Source organism: Cebus imitator, unplaced genomic scaffold (genome assembly GCF_001604975.1).
Source record: "Cebus imitator isolate Cc_AM_T3 unplaced genomic scaffold, Cebus_imitator-1.0 Scaffold227, whole genome shotgun sequence".
Lineage (NCBI taxonomy): Eukaryota > Metazoa > Chordata > Mammalia > Primates > Cebidae > Cebus > Cebus imitator.
Genome location: NW_016107542.1, coordinates 460741 through 478434, shown reverse-complemented (window position 1 = coordinate 478434; position 17694 = coordinate 460741). Strand labels below are relative to the sequence as shown.

The window sequence follows — 17694 nt, the reverse complement described above, 5'->3', positions numbered from 1 at the left end:
AGCTTAAAATCCTTTGTCTATTCCCAATCCATTTTACAATAAATTTCAAACTTATTTGCCTATTATCTTAGACTGGGCTGTACATAGACAGGTCCCTACAAGCCTTCTTGACTCCCCACCCCACCACCAGCCAAAATGCCTGGGGTCAGAGAAAACCCGCCTACCCTTTGGTTCCTAAGTGACCACACTGGACATTCTTCCCTCTGACTGAAGTGCAGGCCTCAACCCACATCCTCAAGACTCTGCTATGACCCAGAATCCTTCCAGTGGTCTTCCCTTTTCTCCCCAGGCAGAGGAAGCTGCTTGTCCTCCTCTGCTCCCATAGCAACCAGTGTATGCCTCCACTATAGCACTTATCACTTTGATGCAGTTTTTTGTTTGGTGGTGTCCTCTAGATGGTTCCTGCCTGGAGGGTGTTTCATCTTTGAAACCTCAGCAATTAGCCTGATAACCTAGCACATTGTGTTGTAAAAAAAAAAAAGAAGAAGAAGAAGAACTGTGTTGAAGGAAAGGATGAGAGATAGATAATAAAATTATCTGACATAGAAAATTTAGCAGGTCTTCACTATTAGTAATTATCATGTTAATGAACATCATCAGTAAGTGTTCTGAATCTTTATCTGCCAAGTTGAAAAGCTTGGAAAATGTTTTTGGTTTTTGTTTTGTTTTGTTTTGTTTTGTTTTGTTTTGGGGAGGGGGAGGTGGGAAGATAAGGAGAAGCTACAGCTCTTCTAGTCATAGAAAGAGCACTGACAAGGGCCATGGGCTGTGGTTCAGGCCTGTAATTCCAGCACTTTGAGAAGCTGAAGTGGGCGGATCATGAGGCCAAGAATTTGAGACCAGCCTGGCCAACATGGTAAAACTCTGTCTCTACTAAAAATACAAAAATAAGCTGGGCGTGGTGGCGGGCGCCTATAATCCCAGCTACTCTGGGAGGCTGAGGCAGGAGAATCATTTGAACCCAAAAGGTGGAGGTTGCAGCGAATTGAGAGCCCCATTGCACTCCAGCCCAGGTGACAGTGTGAGACAAAAAGAAAAAGAAAAAAGAAAAGAAAGAGCACTGACAGGAAGTTTTGTTTGTTTTTAAATTAGTGTTGGAGTAACATGAATGCATACCTAGCAATTGTTTAATAGAGTAGTAATAATTATAATTGTAGCTCCCTTTTATTTCTCTTTTAAATTACATGCCTAAAGTTGTGCAGAGACTGGTACATATGTTGTTTAATCCATTTAACCCTATGAGCTACATGACTTCATCTCCATTTTACAGATAAGGAAACCGAGAAGCAAGAAGTAATTTGCCTAAGGCAGGGGTCTCCAAAGTGGAATGACCAAGAAAATGTATTGTGATACAGGAAGAACAGAAGAAATTCTATTTCTGTTTTCTTTAATGATTAAAACAAATAATGATTCAAGGACAAAAAAATAGCTTTATGTATATTTATTATACTCATTGACCCTTGACCCTAGAGTCTTTACATGGTCCCTAAGTAAACTGGTCATGTGTCATGTAGTGTTGCTGAAGAATACTGAAAAACAAAAAGTTCCACAGGCAGAAGGGTGATACTGGCACCTTCTGGTTCTTTCATTGCCATTGACATCTTTTTAAGCATTGATATTGCCTCGAGTTTGCAGGTTCCACGTTAAATAAATCCATAAGATTATAGCATCTAGTTTTAACCAATCAACTGTCTTATTTGGGGAGCATGTAGCTTAAAAAACAATTTCTGTGAAGAAATAGAAGATTGAGATAATACCAATAATATAAGCACAGGTGAAAATCAGGATCAAATTTGCCGGTTTAACCTCTAAGAACTCTTTTCCAGCCAAACTGAGGAGTAAAACAATGATAGTCTAATTAGATCTAACAGGAAATAGGTCAAAAGCATTCACAATTTTCCAGGACTATTTGAAATTTGGATTTATATTAACTGTCATGAATGAAGAATTCTGATCTAAGCATGTATTTTTCCTTGAGATACTATTGATTTTATGATATCATGATTAGCAAGATAATTGAAAATTTTCTGTTATAGTCATCTAATTCTTTTACAATTTTTATTTTGTGTATGTTTTATAGTGCACATATGTTAATATTGAATACATGTATTATGAATAAATATACATAAATCATGCTTTTTTTTTTTTTTGCTTTTTAACTGTAAGGAGAATGTGATCAAACAACTTGGAGATGACTAAATGATGAAGTCAGAATTTTTAACTAAGCTTGGTAGAACTCCAGACTCAGAGTGATCTGTGTTGCTCATGTGAAAACTGCCCCAAAATTTGTCATCAGTACAGGGTTCTTAATCCATGATGGAGGGTTGATGGGGGTGGAATACAAATGATCTTTGGGGCATTTAAGAATTCCCTGAAACTGTGTTCAAAATTCTAGGATCATGTTCATGTACGCTTTCTGCAGACAGGGTATGTACATTTCATCAGATTCTCAAGGGGATCTTCCCCGAAACGGGTAAGAATCACTGACCCAGAGATATCAGCAGTCTCAATAACCTAGGATAATTTTCTGATAAATTAATCCTCTCCATAACTTTTATAAAACTAAGTGTGCACATTTTATATATCCAAACATATCTACCCTTTAAAAATCCTAACTCAGTGTTTCTTTAGATAAACCAAATGCATTCTAACTGCCCAATGAAGGATTCCATTCGTCTTCAGAGATGGGCTTTCTGAGGATAAGTTTATTCTAAAGAATTTCCTCAGTAATGCTGCATTATATATTGTTGACTAGACTAGAAAGAATTTTTTGTGTTGTCATCAAGGTTTTGACACATCTTTGGGCAGTTGTACATGAAGAATCAGAACATGAATTTGGGTTCTCAAATTTTCTGTCATAAGTTGTTCAAATATTTTCACTTTTGTTCGGCCGGCCATTGTACCTGCTACCCTTTGATCTGTGCTGTGCTTCTCTGATTGATAATGGCTTCTGTACCACTGTGACACTGTAGCTTACCTCTAAGCCCCTCAGCTAAATCCACATATTCATCTCCCATGCCGTTATATGGGATTTTATCGCAGCATTTTACTTTTGACCACCTTCAGCTGTTATTGGGTTTATCTTTTCAGTTACTAGTCATTGCTTTTTGTTTGTGTGTGACCCTTTTCCAGCTTGGCTTATGCTATGTCACCCACCAAATTCTTACTTCAAGTTCAGTACACAAAAGCACAATTCACTATTGTCTTTTTTCCAATCCCGTTTTCTACACTTGAAGTTCTATGTAAATTCAAGAGATGAGTAGAAAATAAGCCAAGAGTATATCAAAGGGGAGACAACTACTGAAATTACATTAGATGACTATTTAAAAACCAGAGATAAATATTCTGCTTTGGGGAAAAATAAAATTAGTTTCTCCACAGGTAGGGACAAAATACATTCCACAATGGTATGACTTTATTTTAGTTTTCAATGGTGTTCGCCAGTCAGAATTGATGAATATATAAAACAAAAATAAGAAGTTTCAGGAAAGGGTTGCAAGCATCTGGATTCTGCATGGGGGCAAGGTTTAATGCTGGGCAGGAAGCTTTGATCTCCCCTCCAGATAAACTCAACTGAACAGTCATTGACTTCAGTGAGGGTTGGGCAGAAAGGAAAAGCTCTCACTTGGTCTGGAACTGTGCATGTGCAATTGCTTATCTTCCCGGAGACATTGTGATATCTGTTGGAATTTTACTATTATGAAGACTATTTGGTACCTTTCAATAGTAGACTTTCCTTAAACATGGGGGAAGAACAAGGAATTCTCTGATCAGATTAAAAAACATCACAATATACAACCGTTTTTGGCGGTGGTTTAATTCTTAGGACTTAGGGTTTGGGGGTATATTTAAATCTTAAAGAGGTTGACCTCACCCTTTACCTATATTTTATTAAAACACTTAAAAAATATATCCTCTTATCAGGGATGGATTTTATGGTGTGATTTATCAACTGACATTACCTGTAACCACAGTTACCTAATATTCTGCAGTTCTCTTGGCCCATATCAATGTTAATTATTTTCCCAAGAACTTAAGACCAGAATTTTGAGCTATTATTTCTAATGCTAACATAATAAATAACTGCTTACTAATTGAGGAAAATAATAGTGAAAGCATAATTTAATGATATAAATAAACGACTGTTCTTTTAAATAGCCTTCTAATGCTATCACCACTGGTCTTTAAGCTATTACAGACTGTTTATCAGTCTTACTTAAAATGATATCATTGAAACTTCTTATAATAACCACTGGTTTAAAAAATACATATCAATCTTAGAACTTCTGGTTCCATGCACAAAGTAAGCATAATACAGTAAAACACATGTTTGAATGGATTGCCCAAGATCACCCACTAAGATTAGAATCGTGGTGTCCACATTCCCAATCAGTATTACCATCTACTATACAACAGTTTCCCTTAAAAGAAGAAGAAAAATGTCTCCAGGATCATGTTCTGCAACTCAGTGATAGCCATCAGTGACCAACTGAAGAAATGGGCTCAGCACCATCCATTACATGCTAACAAATTTATTTCCATAGACCGTGGCTTGCAAACTTTTATTAACTGCTCAAAGTAAGAAATGTATTATGTATCATGACCTATTACATACATACTTACACAGTGAATTGGATCAGTCAGGGTCCAACCAGGAAAACAGAAGGAATTTAATTCAGGGAATTTGTTACATAGATGATGAAAGAGCTAAGAAGTTAAATAAAGTATTGAGTAGCAACAGTAAGAAGTCACTTATCCCCTCTAGGATTTGAGAAGCCCAGAGATAATTAATGAGCCCCAGAGACCAGGGTCTTGTAGTGAAACCTGAAACCATGATAATTCTCAGTTAGAGTAATGAAGATACAACTGTTGGTAGAGATGCAGCTACAAGCAGAAAGAGAAGAGAACATTCCCTTCCTCCTGTGTTCCAGCTGTCCTGTCTCTTGCTTGTAAGCATTTCTTAGAAGTCAGCCTCTCATGGGTTGACTGCAGCTGACATAGGAAGCTGGAAAGTGCAGCCCACAAGAGTCCCCCTTCCCCTGCCTTAATAGAGCTGAGTCAAAGGAAGAATGAGTTATGAATCTGACAGCCAACAAACAGTAACTAAAATGAAACTTTCTAAAACAATACTTATCCTGACTAAATGCAATGCCCTCTGAGGTTAATATTTTCTGTTCTATTTCTTATTCTTTAAAAAAAATTTTTTTTTAACGCAACTCACCATGGCTTATAACTCATAGTGAGTTAAAAATTCTTTGGACCAATAGGGGATACACAAGTTAGAAACTTCTTGCTCTGGCCAGGCATGGTGGCTCACACCTGTAATCCCAGCACTTTGAGAGGCTGAGGCAGGTGGATCATGAGGTCAGGAGTTCAAGATCAGACTGGCCAACATGGTGAAACCCTATCTCTACTAGAAACTACAAAAATTAACTGGGCATGGTGGCTTGTGCCTGTAATCCCAGATACTTGGGAGGCTGAGGCAGGAGCATTGCTTGAACTGGGACCCGGTTGGCGGAGGTTGCAGTGAGCCAAGATCGTGCCACTGTACTCCAGCCTGGGCTACAGAGCGAGACTCCACCTCAAAAAAAAAAAAAAAAAAGAAAGAAAGAAAATATGTAAATATTCTGCTTTTAGGGCAGGTTATTAAAACATGGGTCTCATAATCAAGAGTTTATGGGCTGTATTCTATAATTATTAGGCAAAAAAAAATTCGAATAGGTTCCAATACTTAAAATATCTTTTTTGATAAATGAGTAATAGATATTTAAATTAAATTAAATATTAAATATATTAATTTTTTTTTTTTTTTTGAGACGGAGTTTCGCTCTTGTTACCCAGGCTGCAGTGCAATGGCACGATCTCGGCTCACCGCAACCTCCGCCTCCTGGGTTCAGGCAATTCTCCTGCCTCAGCCTCCTGAGTAGCTGGGATTATAGGCACGCACCACCATGCCCAGCTAATTTTTTGTATTTGTAGTAGAGACGGGGTTTCACCATGTTGACCAGGATGGTCTCGATCTCTTGACCTTGTGATCCACCCGCCTCGGCCTCCGAAAGTGCTGGGATTACAGGCTTGAGCCACCGCGCCCGGCCTTAAATTAATTATAATAAATATCAAATAAATAAATTAAATATAAATTAAAATTAAATAAAAAACAAATAGATAATGGTGGATGACAATAAAACATACAAATCAATCTCGGTTCTTCTTTTTCCACAATTGACAAATAGCCAGATGTTATGAATATCTATCAATTATTTCTACTTTGAATTCATGGACATCATAATAAATCAATATTAGATACAACTTTCTAATATAATCATTCTTTGTAAGTTATTTTTACAAAGATACTGGTGGTATACAAACTAGTTTATCACGTATGAACATGCCCCAATGACTATGCAAATATATTAAATGTAACAATTTAACAAAAATTGAAAGCCAGTTAATAATGAGTACCTAAAATTGCATATGCAATAATTTCAGACTTTTGGAAATGTAGTAAAATGGACACATTTACCTTAAGTCAAATTAATTACAATAAAATTTTTTAATAATTACATTTTCGTGTTTTATATCACCTATGCTAAGAGCAAAATTTATAAAATTCCCCACCTTAGTGAGAGTTTAGACTGTGAAATTTGCTCTTAACACTTCTAGGGCCTAATGTTTCAGTAGAGCCATGATGGTTTCTGGTCATAGTCAAGAGTATAGTATATGGTCTTTGCTGATTTGCAGTACAGCATTCAGGGCATTTTTGAAACCAGGAAAACATATCTAGAAACTGTCTTCATCTGAGACTTAAAGTACTGCATAAACATTGAAAAGGAAGACCAGTTATTAGGCACCTTAGAACCTAAACACCTTCTTTTGTAGGGTTGAATTGTCAATTCAAAGCATTAATTACACTCTTTTAAGACAGTTTTTCAGAGCAGTCTTAGGTTTACAGTGGAATTGAAACGAAAGGAAGGTACAGTGATTTCCTGTATACCTTCTGTCTCCAACACATGCATAGCTTCCCCCATTATCAACATGGCACACCAAAGCAGTACATTTGTACAACTGATGAACCTACATTGACACATAATTATCATACAATGTTCATAGTTTAATTAACATTCACAGTTAGTGCTATGCATTCTATGGGTTTGGACAATGTATAATTATATTTATCCACCAGTATAGTATCATACACAGTACTTTCACTGTCCTAAAAGTCCTCTGTGCTCTGCATATTCATCCCCTTTGCCTCAATCATTGATAACCAGTGATCTTTTATTTTCTTCATAGTTTTGCCTTTTCCAGAATGTCATATAGTTGGAATAATACAGTAGGTATTTCAGAAAAAATAAAGTAGCTTTTTTCAGATTGGCTGCTTTTACCAAGTAATATACATTTAAGTTCCCTCTATGTTTTTTCATGGCTTTCTAACTCATTTATTTTTAGCACTGAATAATATTCCTGTCTGGATATACCATAGTTTATGTATATCTTGGATATACATTATACAGTTACATTTAATGTATATACATTAAACCATTGTCTGGATATACATAAAACTATGGTATATCCAGACAATGGTTTAATGTATATCCAAGATGTCCTTTACCTTCTGAAGTTTGGTGGTTGCTTTCGAGTTTTGACCATTAGGAATAAGGTTCCAATAAACATCTGGCGTGCAGGTTTTTGTGTGAACATTAGTTTTCAAGTCCTTTGAGTAAATACCAGGAAATGCAATTTCTGGATTGTATGGTAAGAATATATTTCATTTTGCTAGAAACCACCAAACCATCTTTCAAAGTGGCTGTAACATCTTGCATTCACACCAGCAGTGAATGGGTGTTCCTATTACTCCACATCCTCGCCACATTTGCTACGGTCAGTGTTCTGGATTCTGGTCATTCTAACAGATATGAAGCAGTATCTCACTGTTGTTTTAATTTGCATCTCCCTGTGAAATATGATGTGGAATATGTTTTCATATGTTTATTTGCCATCTGCAGATCTTCTTTGGTGAAGTGCTGTTGTTATTTGGAGCATTGTAAATCAGGTTGTTTGTGCCCTTCTTGTTGAGTTTTAAGAATTCTCTGTACATTTTGGATAACAGTCCTTAATCAGGACTTTTGCAAATGTTTTCTCCTAGTCTATGGCTTGTCTTCTCATTGTCTTGACACTGTCTTTTTGCAGACCAGCAGTTTTCAATTTTAATAAATTCAGATTATCAATTAATTCTTTCATGGATCGTACCTCTGTATCTAAAAAGCCAAACCCAACATTGTCTAGATTTTCTCCCATGTGATCTTTTAAGAGTTTTATAGTTTTGTGTTACATTTAGGTGTATGATACATTCTCAGTCAATATTTGTGACGCTCTGTGCCTAGATTCTTGTTTTTTCATGATTAGTTGTCTATATTTATTGGGTCCATTTCTGGTTTTTTTATTGTGTTCCTTTGATCTATTTGTTTATTCTTTCACTAATATCATACTGTCTTGATTACGATAGATTTGTAGTAAATCTTGAGTCAGGTAGTGTCAGTCTTCTAACTGTTCTTCTCCTTCAATACGGTGTTGGCTATTCTGAGTCTTTTGTTTCTTCACATAAACCTTAGAATCAGTTTGTTATTACCTACAAAATAATTTGCTAAGCTTTTTATTAGCATTGCATTAAATCTATAGATCAAGTTGAGAAGAACTGACATCTTGATAATATTGAGTCATCCTATTTATGAACATAGAATATCTCTCCATTTATTTAATTCCTCTTTGATTTTTTTCATCATAATTTGATAATTTTTCTCATATAGATTTTGTACATATTTTGTTAGATTTATGACTAAGTATTTCATTTTAGGGGGTGTTAGTATAAATGGTATTGTCTTTTCAATTTAAAATTTCACTTATTTATTGCTAGTATATAGGAAAGTGATTAACTTTCGTATATTAACCTGTGTCCTGGAACTTTGCTATATTTGCTTATTGGTTCCAGGAGTATTTTTGTGATTCTTTCAGATTGTCTATATAGATGATTATGTCATCTGTGAACAAAGACTTTTATTACTTCCTTCTCAATCTGTATACCTCTTACTTCTTTTTCTTGTCTTACTGCATTAGCTAGGACTTAAATTTTTTCTTCTTTTTGAGATGGAGTCTCGCTCTGTTGCCAGGCTGGAGTGCAGTGGCATGATCTCGACTCACTACAGCCTCCACCTCCCGGGTTCAAGCAATTCTCCTGCCTCAGCCTCCCGAGTAGCTGGGACTACAGGTGCACGCCATCACGCCCAGCTAATTTTTGTATTTTTAGTAGAGATGGGGTTTCACCATGTTGGCCAGGATGGCCTCGATCTCTTGACCTCGTGATCCACCCGCCTCGGCTTCCCAAAGTGCTGGGATTACAGGTGTGAGCCATCACGCCCAGCCAGACTTAAATTTTTAATCAGTGTTCTGAGTTGTCACAACTGTTCCTCTTTCCTGAATAACATCCACCATGCCCTTTCTCCAGGAAAAAAAAAAATTAGCGATGGATGCACTGCTAGGCTTAAAAACAATTGCCACATGTGAAATCTGATATAATATTGCCAATAATGAAAAAGGAAAGCTACTTGGAAAAGCCAAAGAACACTGAGTGATGTAAGCATCAACATTTGCACATTTAAGTCTGGTGCAGTGGCTCACACTTGTAATCGCATCACTTTGGGAGGTTGAGGCAAGAAGATTGCTTGAGTCCATGAGTTCTAGGCTTCAGTCTAGATTGTGATTGCACCACTGCACTCCAGCTTAGGCAACAGAGCAAGGCCCTGTCTCTTAAATAAATACATACATAGTTTTCAAAAAGCTCATTAAAAAAAAAAAAAAAACCTTCCATCTTTAGACAATTTATATATTGAGGAAATGTGGAAAGTACCTATGAGGAAATACTGCTGACGTCCTTTCCATATCAATTTTGGAAATAATCCATAACAGGCTTATTGATGGCAGGGCTCAGCAACCCTAGGGGATGGGTTGACCATTGACAAGAGAGAATGTGGCTTCTAGTCTCCCTTCAATATGAACTCCCTTTCTTCAAATGAAGTTCCATCTTGGGCAAGTCAAGTGACCTTGGACATGTCAAATCACCTGTGAGCCCTCTTATCTTCATTTATAAAGTGAGAGAATATGCTCTAAAACATTTCTAAGGATCCTGCTGTCTTGAACTCTATCTCAGTTTCCTCATCTGAAGACTGGGGCTATTATAATGGCATGTAACACAACGCACTGTTGTGAAAATTATAAAAGACAATAAATGCACATATTATGCTTCCAACACAGGGAAACATTCCGTAAATGAAGCTACTATTATTTTTTTTAACTCCATCTGTCTAAGAAATTAGAGTGATTATTATCTGTTCTTTTTTCACTCTTAAAAGTCAATTATTTTATAATCTAGTAAGTTGCATTGGTCTTTTTGTCTTAACACTTCTCCTTTTTCTCAGGTAAATTATGATCAGTCCCTTCCATGGACTTCACTTCCACCTGACTTTCTGCATCTTCTTCGCCAAATCCCCACCTTTTAGGCCTTCTTGCTCAGTCCACCCTCCTTTGAATGCCCTTTCAGAATCATTGGTCACTCCCATGCTCAGAAAACAAGGTGTCATGCCTGGTGTGATGGCTCATGCCTGTAATCCCAGCATTTTGGGAGGCCAAGGTGGGTGGATCACTTGAGGTCAGGAGTTCGAGACCAGCCTGGCTAACATGGTAAAACCCCATCTTTAAAAAAAAAAAAAAAGAAGAAAAGAAAACAAGGTGTCAAGTCTTCACTGCTCTCCAAAATTTTAGTTCCATATCTCCAATTGCGCCAAAGCCATGCATATTTGAATGGTTTTCCTTCATTTTACCATGTCTAAAGCATAATTCCTCATTTTACTTAAAATTCATGTCTGCCTCAAGCATCTCTTTTGTTGTCAGTAACTCTTATTATTTGCATGTATTTTTTGTACAGGTAAATTATATTACCAAATATTCGATCAAAGAAAAAAACATCTTAAATTCCACTGGCTCAACCCAATCACTGTGCTAATTGAGTTGCAGTTCTTGCCAATCTTTTTCGCCATGTGCTTTTTGTCCCATAATCACAGTTTACAATTCCCATTGTATCTTGCTTATAATTCTAAGTATTCCCTAAGGATTTTCAGTGTTAAAAAAAAGCCTTCATAATAGATTATTGTATAACTATTCTCTGTTTCTAGTAATTCTGCCCCCAGCTTAATCTTATTCACAGTACTGTTTTATGCATCTTTCACGTACTCAGGAATCTTGGGTATTTTGTTTTGTTTTGTTTTTTAAAGAGGCATCTCATTCTGTGGCCCAGGCTGGAGTGCAGTGCAGTGGCACAATCTTGCCTCCCGGGTTCAAGCAATCGCCCCACCTCAGCCTTCCCAAGGAGCTAGGATTACAGGTCTGCCTCACCACACCCAGCTACTTTTTGTATTTTTAGTAGAGATGGGGTTTCACCATGTTGGCCAGGCTGATCTTGAACTTGTGACATCAAATGATCCACCCACCTTAGCCTCCCAAAGTGCTGGGATCATAGGCGTGAGCCTCCACGCCTAGCCAAGACCTTGGGTGATTCTTTACTGTTCAGAAAATGAAGAAAATGAAGGCTCCTCAGTAAAGCACTGAAGGCCCTCCTCAAACCAGAATCCATCCTTTTTAGCCTCTTCTCCTACGTAGGCTGAACTCCACTACTGATTTATTCCAAACATCAAAACGGTGATTGCCTCAGTGCTCTCCTTCAAACCATTCCTCCTACATATAATGCCCACCTCCCCTTCTACACTTCTTTTAGTACAGGTGCTGTTCTACCCCTCCCCGTCACATGTCCCGAGGCTACCCCAGCTGACCCATGCATTGTGGTTACTCTCTTCTCTCTTTTGAACAATTTCCTCTTGTTATAATACCTGAGCTACTCATTTGACAAGCTCCAAGACCTTATCTTCTACCTTAATATGTCCTCAGAGTTCAGTACAAAGAGCGTGCTCAATAAATATTTATTAATGATGATGATAGTGCCCACTGTCAGCACAGCTGTTCTGCTTTCTATGATAATGAGAAAGCATTAGGGAGAAAATTCACTCTAGTCCTCCTTAAATGCTGCCAAAAGTCCCGCAAGAGTCACATATATCCTAATCAATAGCGTAGACATAATCAGTGTGGAAGGAAGGAAGGGAGGAAGGGAGGAAGGAATGAAGGAAGGAAACAAGGAGAGAAAAGGAAAGAAAAGAGGGAAGGAAGGAAAGAAAAGAGGGAGAGCAGAAGAGAGGGAGGGAGGGAGAGAAAGAGGAGAAGAGAAGGGAAGGAGAAAAAAGGAAGGAAAGGGAAGAAAAAAGGAATGAAAAGAATCAAGGCTTATTTTGCATTTTCACATAATATATTTTATTTATGATATAGCAGAGATAAATATGAAGCATTCTATTATGAAATGTCTTGAGACTCAGACAGCTTTAACAGTGAGTAGCAGACGAGTCCAAATTGGGACCCAGGCTTTGTAAACCCAGCCAATGCATTTTAGTCATATCATAAGCAGTATAACATGATGACTGAAAGCTTGGGCTCCCAGGTGGTGTTGCCTAGGATAAAATTTCAACTCCACCAACTACTAGTTGCATGATTACGGGCAAGTCATTCAATTTCTGTGCCACAGTTTACCCATCTGTGAACGAAGGCAATAGCAGTGTTGTTCTGAAAAATGTTTAACAAACGGCTTTCACCCTAAAATCTCTGATGTGTAGCATATTTTAATTTTCTCCCAGAATAGCTGATTTCAAGCTACCAATAGGCTCACAAAATTCCTGAAAGTGTAACAATCGGCACTTAAGGGTACCATCCTTCCAGGGTTGCTGTTAATATTCCCTGAGTTTGTACATACAAAGCACTTAGGTCTGGCCTTGGCACATCACACACTCAGTCTGATAAATATTCACTATTTTTGTTATACCGTTTTAGCTTGCTTTCTTCTATGGAAATGGAGGATAGAAATAGTATTATTGAAAAAAGCAGTTGCCTTGCTTTTAGTTCATTTCAGCCTCTTCCTAATCACATGCTTTACGTTCACTACTGCCAAGCAGCCCCATTGACTTATTTGAATTTTCTTTCCTTTTCCTTAATTCATTTTTTTTTTTTTTTTTTGGAGCATTCTAAGAATCAGAGGACTGGCTTAAAGCCACATACCAGGGCAAAAAAACAACCAAAAAAAACAAGTTATAGAAAGTAAGGATAATCCCAACTGAATAATTTTCCCTGAATAATCATTTTAAGAAAGGCTTAAATATTACCTCAAATAACTAGATATAAAATTTGTTTTGGATACAATTACTTTTTGCCCATTTTGAGGGAGACTATGAATTGTCCTCCACCTACCCTCTTTTCAAAATAATTTTATTCCCTGGTGTTCTTCTGACACAAAATAAATAAGAATTTTCATTAAAAAGCATCTCGAATTATATTAATCTGAACAGTGTGACTTTATACTTTTTTATTTCTGTGGGCATATCCATGACTTCCACTTATAAAATATCTGCTTACGAATATTATAATTTGCTGGGTGTTTCCTCAGAACTAATACTTAGGCAATAAACATTGGCTATCTATGGGAAACATGTTGTTTTTCAACCAAATGTTGGCTAGCCAATAGCTCTGTTCATCAGCTAAAAACAATGTCTTGCTCTTGCTTGCTGGGATGTTTTGTCACTCCGTTCTTTTACAACTTTTGAATTCACCGTTTTCTTCTCCCACTCGTAAAATTGCAACTTTGCTTTTGTGAACTTTCCTGTGTTCTCAGCCACTTCCCCCACTGTTCCTTTCCTCCTGTTGCTATTTGTTACCTCTCTTCAACAGCTAGAAAATCTTTAAATTACCAAGAGTGCCTCCTTTTATCACTGGAGGAATGGAAGAGACATTGAAAAGTTGAGGCTACGATCCCTGCAAGCCACCTGCTTGAATTCTCCCTCTCTAGAGAAAACAGAAGTCTCTTCCGCTCTTCTGCCTCCCATGTCTCCCCCTCCCCCACAACAACCCTGGCATGTCACATAAGTGGAATCATAGAGTATTTGTCTTTCTGTGAGTGGATTATTTCACTGAGCATAATGCCCATCAGTTTCTTGCATATTGTAGTATATGACAGTTTTTTCTTCCTTTTTAAGGCTGAATTACATTCCATTTTATGTAAATACAACCTTGTGCTTACCTCTTCATCTGTTAATAAATACTTGGGTTGCTTTCACTTTCTGGCAATTGCACACAACGCTGCTGCTGTGAACACAGGTATACAGATGCCTGTTCTGGTTCCTGCTATCAGTTCTTTTGGGTGTAGATCTAGAAGTGAAATCTCTGGATCATATCGTAATTCTATTTTTAATGTTTTGAGGAACTGGCATAATTTTTTCATAATGGCTGTACCACTGTATATTCCTACCTCCAGCATACAAGGCTTTCTAATTTATCCACATCCTTTCCAGCACTTGTTATTTTCTGGTTTCTGACTTTTATTTTTTTAAATTGATAGTAGCCACTCTAACGGGTATGAAATGATATCATCTAACATTTTTATATTACTGATCTTCATTGAAAACCAGTATGTTTCTAAGCAAAAAACGAAATGTTAAATTTCTATCATTCACCATATTGATCTTATGCCCATAATTTTCAGAATCCCTTGAATTCTGGTTGTTACTGCCGTTTTCATTTTTGCACTAAGGCACATGACTTGGTGTCCAAGACAAAATCAGAGACTGCAAACTCTATTTGAATTCTGTGATGTGCTTGCTAACAGCATCTCTCCACTTTTTCCATGGTCAATGCCATCCTGCAGGACCCTCCAGGCTTGGTCATACCTCTCCCCAGCTGGGGGGCAGTAGGCCACTTCTCCCTGCACAAGGAACCTGCTTATGGTTGACTTATTTCCTTTTTGTCAGCATTATTAAGGCATAATATATACTTAAGTGTAAAATTTGATGAGTTCTGACAAATCTCTGGAGTATTGAAACCACCACCACGATCATAATATAGAATGTTTTAAGGGGTTATTATTTGATTTCTCTGTCTTAATGAATTCAACAAAACACAAACCTGGTATATACACACTATTGTTAACAGTAGTATAAACTACTGTTCACAAGCAATAAACAATATCACTCCCATATCTGTATCCTTGTTCTGTTCCTGCTAAAAGATTCTTCAGAATACAAAAGGGAAATCAGAAAGGTGTAGAGAGGAGCCCATAGGAGAGGACAGGAGAGAAGGAAGAGAGGAGGAAGTAGTATGTTTATTCTAACTTAACATATCTACATAAGAATAACACTAGACTATTACTATGATTTTGTTTTTTCCTCCATCTATAGTAAATGGCTATGTCCCTGTGGTCTGAGTAATTTATCTTTTGCAAAACAGTTCTTTTTGTTTTTTTTTGCCTAGTATCGTACCTATGGACTCGTAAGTAGGTTAGCTGACTTGCTTGCTTTCTTCCTTCTTTTCTTTTTGTTTGTTTTCAGAGATGCTACTCTCTGAAATGTGGTTATTTACTTCTTCTTGATTAACAATTTACTTTGAAATGTCACTTCTCAATGGAGGAGCATTTATAGTGGTCACATCAAATTCACTTATTTTCTGAGTTTTATTTTTTATTCAACAAATACATTTTATTTATTTATTTATTTATTTATTTTTTTTTTTTGAGACGGAGTTTCGCTCTTGTTACCCAGGCTGGAGTGCAATGGCGCGATCTCGGCTCACCGCAACCTCCGCCTCCTGGGTTCAGGCAATTCTCCTGCCTCAGCCTCCTGAGTAGCTGGGATTACAGGCACACGCCACCATGTCCAGCTGATTTTTTGTATTTTTAGTAGAGACAGGGTTTCACCATGTTGACCAGGATGGTCTCGATCTCTTGACCTTGTGATCCACCCGCCTCGCCTCCCAAAGTGCTGGGATTACAGGCTTGAGCCACCGCGCCTGGCCAACAAATACATTATTGAGCATTTACTCTGCATAAGTATATTCCATTATTCTTTCAGGAATTTTATTTTACATCCAACAAACTCTTTACTTAGCATTTACTATGTATCAGGCAAGTCTTTCTCTTATCTTGCTTAGAGCTAAATTAGAAACTAAGTTTTTTCCTTTTCCTGCACTATCTAGGATGCATTTGTATATATGTAGTCCATAACTGTATGCAGCATTTGTTAACATTTTCCCTCTACACAAATAGCATTGTGTTCTTTAGTTCAAGCAAGACTTGGAATATGTCAGATTTTTTTTCCGGTTTTCTTCAGAGCTTATTATTTGCCTTTATGTATTTTGCAATTTTCCTTAAACTGTTTTAATTAGAGGTCTCAGGTCTTTTAAGTTATCTTGGTATCTATATTTAAAGACTTCTATCCCAAATCTTTTTGTCTACATAAGTCAATCAAATTCTGGCACTTCTGAAGTTTCAATCTTGGGACTTAATTCTAACACTAAAATGATGCCTTGTCCATTCTGATTCTTGAGTCTCCAATATCCAGTTTCCTCTGAAATCCCAATAGTTCTTTGTGTGTAATAGGTGACCAATAATGACTTATCTTATAGAATTTTAAAAGTCAAAAGAACTTTGTGGATCAAAAACATAGGGGTAAATTGTCATGATCTTGAATTTGGCAATGGTTTCTTAGATATGACACAAAAAGCATAAACAACAAACAATAAAGGAATAGATGGAACTTCATCAAAATTAAACATTTTTATACTTCAAAGGACACTATCAAGAAAGTGAAAAGACAGTCCACAGAATAGGAGACAATATTTGCAAATCACATATCTGGTAAGAGTCTGGTATCCAGAATATAAAAGAACTCTTACTACTCAACAACAAAAAGATAAACAACCCACTTTAAAAATAGGCAAAGATATTGAACAGACATTTTTCCAAAGAGGTATATAAGATGATAGCACTGATGATGGTGTCAAGGCTTTTCAAATGAAGCAACTGAGCAAGAGGCTTAGTGGACGGATTAATTGATCCACTGATTAAATTTTTTCTGAGTGCCCCTTTTGTGACTAGCACTTTGCTAGGCTAGGAATTCAGTAATGGACAAAAACAGATGCTGCCCATCTCTCATGACACATGCTTGTGAGAGGGAAATAGACACTAACCAAGTCATCAACCAACTGCAGACTGAGGTGAATCCTATGAAGTAAAGAAACACTTTTCTATGAATGTGCAGAATAAAGAAACTTAATCTAGACTAAGGTTCAGAGAAGGCTTCCTTCTCAGAGCAGTTTTTGAACTGAGATCTGTGGAATGGGTAGGACAGATGGGCAAGCAACGTAAGAAGAGAGGCCAGAATGTACAAAGCCCATGGCAGAGGAAACATGACATTCAAGGGCATTCAAAGACATGCAAGAAGAGCTGCATAAAGAGGAGATGAGGCTGGAGAGACAAGCAGGGCCTGGTAGGACCCCCTACATAGGTCCTGATAAGGATACTGTTCTTTTTCCTATGGGTAATAGGAGTAGGGGTGGATCATGGTTTTCTTCATCCTGGCAGTCAAGAATGGACTGGAAGGGGCAAGAGTAGATGTAGAGTGAAGCAGAAGTTAGGAAGCTTTTGCGGTCATCCAGGGAATAGATGATGGTGTTTGATGGTGATAGAGATGGGGAAAAATTGCGCTAGACCTCTAGAACACG

The 17694-nt window shown here is 37.3% G+C and overlaps 1 long non-coding RNA gene across 1 annotated transcript in view; it reads right to left on the bottom strand.

Annotated features, from left to right (window-relative positions):
- Nucleotides 1-4583: 4583 nt before the first annotated feature.
- Nucleotides 4584-17694, bottom strand: part of LOC119466770 — a 34321-nt gene continuing 21210 nt past the window's right edge. The window contains exon 4 of the long non-coding RNA XR_005195233.1: nt 4584-5053. This is a non-coding gene — a long non-coding RNA (uncharacterized LOC119466770). The remainder of the gene's footprint in view (nt 5054-17694) is intronic.